Below are 7,485 nucleotides of genomic sequence, written 5' to 3'. Positions count from 1 at the left end.
CTCTTATGAATTTTATCTGAAGAAGAAACAATTGTAATTAGCATAAAGTTTCAGGCGTAACGTTATTTGTTGTTAATTGTCCGTGAAGAAACAATCTTCCTCTAATTACCGCCTAAATGGCCACCGAGCAAAAAGCTTAAAAGAAAATACTTTGCCTGCTAAGTTTAGGTTTAATGGGTATATTCGTAGACTTCTAATAAAATAACCTATTCTTTATTATAATTCATACATTTTTAGCCCCCGACCCAAAAAGAGGGGTGTTATAAGTTTGACCTGTGTATCTGTCTGTGGCATCGTAGCTCCTAAACTAATGCACCAATTTTAATTTAGTTTGTTTTTATTTGAAAGGTGGCTTGATCGACAGTGTTCTTAGATATTATCCAAGAAAATCGGTTCAACCGTTTGAAAGTTATCAGCTCTTTTCTAGTTACTGTAATCTTTACTTGTCGGAGGTGTTATTTTTTAATTTACAATTGTCTCTTTATTATTTCTGTAGAATAGTAGTTTAGTTGTTAACAAGAGTTAAAAAACATCAAAAGAAAGAATGTAAGTGATCTCTATCGATAAAAGTAATTTTTAGACAAACAGACCATCCTTGGTGAGGGAGAAGTTGTTATTAAGTAAGCGAATAAGCAGGATATTGCAAAACATAATATTTATTCTGCACGCTACGTGCACTTTTATTATAATACTAGCCGATGCCCGCGACTTCGCCCGCGTGGATTTAGGTTTATTGAAATCCCGTGGGAACTCTTTGATTTTCCGGGATAAAAAGTAGCCTATGTGCTAATCCAGGATATTATCTATCTCCATTCCAAATTTCAGCCAAATCCGTCCAGTAGTTTTTGCGTGAAGGAATAACAAACATACACACACACACACACACACACACACACACACACACACACACACACACACACACACACACACACACACACACACACACACACACACACACACACACACATACAAACTTTCGCCTTTATAATATTAGTGTGATAACAAAACTTGGCATGAAATTGAAATTTGGAATGGAGATAGCTTATAATGTACCTAACTTAGTACATAAGCTACTTTTTATCCCGGAAAATCAAAGAGTTCCCACGGGACTCAAACAACCTATATGTCCACCCAGACGATGCCGCGGGTATAGTAAGGCATAAAACCCTCAGCCAATGGTTCTTAAGATGTTCTGAAGGAACTCTTATAACAAACAAGTATGAACTAGTAAAGTTGAAGCACGCTGTAATTAAATTAAATTTAGAACAACTTTCAGAGAGCTCATGAATTTCCGGAGTTATTTGCGATTCTCAGAATATTGCTGTAAACAACACAATAGCGGATGTTTTGTTGCCAGAGCAATAGGTACATTTTCAGCTAATTACCGTCAAATAAAAGGTAAATTAATCTATGGTGTATGTCAATTATTATTGACGATGAGCGTATTAGTGAAAAAGTTGCAAAAGTTTTTTAATTTTTTTTTTTTTTTGTAAATACATAAAGCACAAATAGATAGCAATAATTTTTTATTACTTTTGAGTACATAAAATTATGTAGTTTACAATTAGGTGTAGGTACTAATTACGCAGTTCTAGCGTTACCAGTGATTTAACCGATAATTTTAACAGTCTGTTATTGTTATCTTTTAAAGGTTAAAGACGATTGTCAGCATGGACTTAAATTAACTTAATTTTCCATGTATCGGATTTCGATAGATATTAAATAGGCTAATTATACTATGTAATCCATACCAATATTATTAATGCGAAAGAATGTCTGTCTGTCTGCTACCTTTTAACGCCCCATTTAACAGATTTTGACAAAATTTGGTTCATTAGCTTGCAACATAAGCGTTTGGTCTCGGAAAATCGAAAAAGTCCCACGAGAAAAAAAAAAAACTTAAATCTACATAGACGAAGTTGCGGGCATCATCTTGTTCGAGATGCAGAGCCCGATAAAATGAAGTAACAGTCTGAGATTTCCCCTAACTCGTTTAAAGCTAAAGAGAAGACAATACTTAAAACATCTTAATCATGAGCAACGGAAATATTTCAAGCACCGGAAGAATAAAATACTCGTAAGTAGGTACGTACGAGTTTCCAGAACCAAGGAAAGATTTACAATTCCGAGAAATGTTATGGGTAGCTGAAACTGTTTGCTATTTTGCACAGTATTATTTTATTTTTATGCATAGAGGATTGTTATTTAATGATTTGAGACATTTCGCTATTGTATCCACTAGGTACCTACCCATATTATAAAATATGCGAAAGTGTGTTTGTTAGTTGGCTTATTGGTTCGTGGTTTGTCCCCCAATGACGTCGCAATGGAGCAATAGATTGGTGTGATTTTTGCATGGATATAGTTAATGACTTGGAGAGTGATATCAGCTACTTTTTATTGCGGAAAATCAAGAGTTCGCACGGGATTTTTAAAAATGTGCCTAAACGTTAGTGAGACGTTATCGACGCGAGGTGCAAACTTAGCTTGACCGAGTAGTAGGTGTAGTGTGTTCAGAAAGAAGAAAGAAAAACTGTTTATTTGGTACCAACAATAACTTAAAATAAATAAAATATAAAATGGGACGCGAGGTGTGTGGTGCCAAAATGGACTCCACTCAGCATTTGCTGCGCCTGTGCCGGGAACGCAGGCACAGCGCTGGTCTTCCGTGAAGCCAGAAGTTTCGGACGGTAACTATAGGATGCAATATACAAAATACAAATACAATACAAAATAAATAATGTGGTTAGTAGATATAGGGTTAGTACAATAATTTAATGATAAAGTAGGTATATAATAAAATAAAGTAGAATAAAGATGTGGGAGGACCTGAACTACGCGCCTTCCTCACCCTTTTGCTGACGCAATAACAAAATTCTTAAATTTGATTTGAACCATGTTTTTGATTTGCTTACATCGCGCAGGGGAGGAGGCAAGTTGTTCCAGCATTTCGTAGCGGCATATTTAAAGCTACCACGAAATGCTGCGGTTACGTGATGAGGAGTTTTTAGAGTCCAGACTCTGTTGGAGCGAGTGTTCGTCTTTTTGGCCCATTCGATCTTATTAAAGAGGTAGCGAGGCTTTTGAGACTGTATCACCCCAAACAGTAACGAGGCCAAGTGCAACTCCCTTCTGGTTTTCATATTGAGCAGGTTTCCTTTATTGATGTAGGGCGAGATGTGCGATCTTGGAGGAACATTATAGCAGAATCGTATACAGGCGTTTTGAATTCGCTGAACAAGCCGTTGAGTGCGACTTAACAACCTGGGACCATACAGGGCGTCGGCGTAGTTCAATCTGGAGAGAATTAATGCTTCGCAAACCTTGAGGCGAGTGTCAGTGGTAAGAAATTTACGTACGCGGTAAAGAATTTTAAGTTTATAGAAACAGGCTCGGGCTACTTGAAGTATGTGGTTCTCAAATCGAAGTTCGCTGTCAGTCAGAACTCCCAGATTTCTAGCTTCTGTGGTCCGTTCCAGCACTTCACCTCTGACGCACACTGGAGGAGCATTGAGAGGAATTTTTGCTATACTCTGACGAGTTCCGAGAAACATGTATTTCGTCTTACTACAGTTTAGAACGAGCTGGTTTGAATCCGACCAGTCTGCAATACTTTCCAAGTCTTCATTAATTAAAGTTACAGCTTGAGAGATACATATTACTTAATTTAAAGGATGTATATATTTGTGTATCATCAGCATACATATGGTAATTACAGTTATTTATACTCTTAATGATATCTGCTGTGTATATAATAAACAAAAGGGGTCCTAATATAGATCCTTGCGGGACGCCGTTAGTCACTGGTTTGAGTGTCGAATCTACAGTATGGCCATTAGAATGTCGCAACTGTACAAACTGAGAGCGGTCATTGAGATAACTTGCAAACCATTGCAAGGAATTAGAGTCCAAGCCATAGAACGACAGCTTAGCGAGCAATAAAGCTGTATTGATGGTGTCAAAGGCACGCGAGAAATCTAGTAGTACAAGCAAACTCACTTCACCGGAATCTTGTGATGCTAGTATATTATCGACAACATCAATCAGAGCGGTGGCAGTCCCACAATTTTTTCTGAAACCAGATTGTCGCTCAGGCAGAATATCATGCTTCTCTACGTACTTAGTCAGCTGCTCACAGATTACTTTTTCAAGAATCTTTGATAGGCAGGGAAGAATACTGATAGGACGTAATTCTTTAAGAGTAGTGACATTCGCTTTTTTTGGAATCGGTCTGACTATTGCAGTTTTCCAGGCTTTCGGAAAAACACCCGTTTCAATTGACCGATTTATAATTGCAGTTATAACGCTTAGGGTTGTGGGTAAGGTTAATAAAATCATATCTAATGATATCGCGTCGATCCCAGTAGCGTTCGATCTCAGAGAACTTATGATTTTTCTTACTTCACCTTCTGTAACACAGTGAAGCCTAAACTTAAAATTGCCAAAAGTATTCGTTTTATAATAAACAATATCAGTTTCTTTGACATTTTTATGCACTTGTATGTCTAGAAAATGATTATTTATAATGTTTGGATCTTTGAATGTATTTATTATATCCTCATCAGAAGTATTGCTTTTTGGAACAACGTATTTTCTGAGGTTTTTCCATAATAGTTTTGAATCATTAATGTATTTATTTATATAATGATTATGAAAGGCCTCCTTTTCCCTGTAAAGAGCGGTATTAACTATATGCTTAAGATCTTTATAATACTTCTTGCTAATTTCACAGCTAGCGTCTAGACGTGACTTTGCATGTGCATCATTACGTAATTTCATCATTTGTACAATAGTAGGAGTGATCCATGGGTAAGATTCCTCTTTAATAGTAATAGTTCTCAGTGGTGCATGGACATCAAATAACAATAAAATGTATGAATTAAATGTCTCAAGCATGGTATTTACATCTTGCATGCCAATAATGAGATCCCATTCTATTTGGTTAAGATGTACATCAAATAAGTCCTTGTCTATATTTTTTAATGAACGAAAAGTGAGTTTCTTGGGTACTCGTTTGGTATTTACGACATCAACTTCACACTTCACAAATGCATGCCTGCTCAAGTCGGGGATAAAATCAATGTGGATATTTGAGATGCTAATGTCTGCACAAATGAGATCCAAAAGGGTTGAGCTATGGTCTGTAAAATGTGTCGGATCCGTGACATACTGCGTAAGATTCAAGTATCTTAAAAAGTCACTCAGCTTCTTGAAATTTGCAGTGTCGGGCTGTAACATGTCAATATTGAAATCACCCAGTAGAATAGTATGATCATAGTTCGAAAACGAACTTACCGAAGCAGTCAAAGCATCTATGAAAATAGTTGCATCGAGCCATGGCGGACGGTATGCCGTACCAATGATAAGCTTTAAACCTTTAAACTGACACGCCAGCCACATCTGTTCCACCGGAGGGCTTTCCGGGTGAGCACAAAGTTTAACATTCACACCTCGCCGAACATAAAAACCTACTCCGCCTCCGCGCATGCGCACGCTAGACGGCCGCGGGATATGACATAACTTGTAACCAGGTACCTTTGGCGCGCGACAGTCTTCGCCCTCCTTTAACCACGTCTCATTAATAGCCATTATGTCCACTCCGTGAGTCTGCATTGCAACGATAAACTCGTCATGAGATGTACCTAAAGATCCTGGATTTAGTAAACCCACTAATAACTTATTAGTTTTGTTATTACCTTTTAATAATATAAAAATAATAAAATAAAACATTTAAATAGTTTTCTTTTAATAATATTATTACCATAATTCTGTATAAAATATAAAATAAATTATTATTAGCATATAATATTATATAGTATAATAATATTGTATAGTATATAAAAGTCATTATTGTATTAGTAATAAGTAGTAAACAGCTGCAAGGAAATATCATATTATTGTTTAATATTATTTGAATGTTCCATTTTGGTACCACAACACACCGACTATAATGAGTCATAGTAATACATACACAAGTTAGTTTACAGCAATAAAGTAAGAAGTAAAAAAGTAATAGATTAAGTAAAGTAGAACAAATTATTATAGTGTAGTGAGCTATTATCAGAAGTAATATTTCTAAAATTATACTATTATAGTATTTTAAGTGGTAACACAATTTTGAACATATCAATAATAAAAAAGTGATTTTCGGTTTAATGAAGTGTAACAATATTACAGTCCAGAAAAAGGTACAGCCCTTCTGATTTATTTTATAGACTAAATACAGTTTAGAGAATTTTATAATTTTACATAGTAATCGCATGTGATATAAGGCCATAACGTTAATAATAATAAATTGGGAAGGTGTTAATATTTTGTCATAAATAAACCTAAAAACAACTATGCAAGACATAAAGTAGGATTGTTTTGGTACATTATTTATAAAAGTATTCCAAACATAACATATTTTTAAGTTATTTATAATAATGGTTGTTAGATTACAATGCGGTTTTAAAAATTGCTTCCAAGTTAACAAATTTTCTAAGATAAAATAATAACTTCTTATATTAGACACTTTGGTATGCAAATGTAAGTAGTATAACATCAAAGTTAGTACATAAAAACATAGGCTACTGGCAAGATCATTATTTACCCACTTCATTTCGTAGAATGTATCTATTAATGTCTTCCTCTGATTTGATATGACACACCGACGATTCTTCATCGCGGCGAGCAAAAATTCGACCTCGTTTTGTCCAGACAAACCTCCAGCTATGACCGCGGCCAGCATCACGGGCTTGCCGAAATAAAGCACGATTTTGTTTTGTGAGACGCTCGTTGATGTAAAACCTCCGTGGTGCAGTAGACAGACCCAAGTCCGCGGTGGTCGCGCCGCGGCGGACGCGCGCGCTCTGCAGCAGCTCAGCCTTGAGAGCCGGGTTGGCCAGGCGAGCTGCGATGGGGCGCGGACGGACCGGCACGGGGCCCTGGGGGCTGTCCGCGCGCAGGTGCCCACCGACACGAGATACGCTGACCACATCCCGCTCCTCTAGTTTTACACTAATCTTATTTGCGACGGTTAATAGTATATGCATAAGGTTTTCCCCGGGCATCTCCGCTACATTTGTTATTTCTATGTCATTTGCCAGTAAATCCTGATCGCGATCGTTGATATCGCTTTTTAGCTGGGACACCATGCTCTCCAGCTTAGAGAAGTCTGCAGCTGATTGATTGTTATTTGTCATGTTTTTTTCAAGTAATTCTACTTTTGATTCTACACTATTTAATCTATGTGTACATAGTAGTAGGGAAGCCTTAATATCGCTCATATCCTTACGACAGGCCCGAAATTCGTCACGCATAGCCCGCATTTCCTCACGGAACAAACGCAGCTCCATTTCTAACCCACTTTCCATTGGCGCATCACTCGAGGGCCCAGGATTGAGCTGGTCCGTGCTGCCTGCGTCCGGCATGGGACTGAATCCTTTTACGGGCGTCTCCGATCCTTTAATCTGCCTCAGACCCTTCCTGCACTCCGGGCAGCTC

This window comes from Maniola jurtina, chromosome 5 (genome assembly GCF_905333055.1).
Source record: "Maniola jurtina chromosome 5, ilManJurt1.1, whole genome shotgun sequence".
In the NCBI taxonomy this organism is placed as follows: Eukaryota; Metazoa; Arthropoda; class Insecta; order Lepidoptera; family Nymphalidae; genus Maniola; species Maniola jurtina.
Note: the sequence above shows the minus strand (reverse complement) of the source record.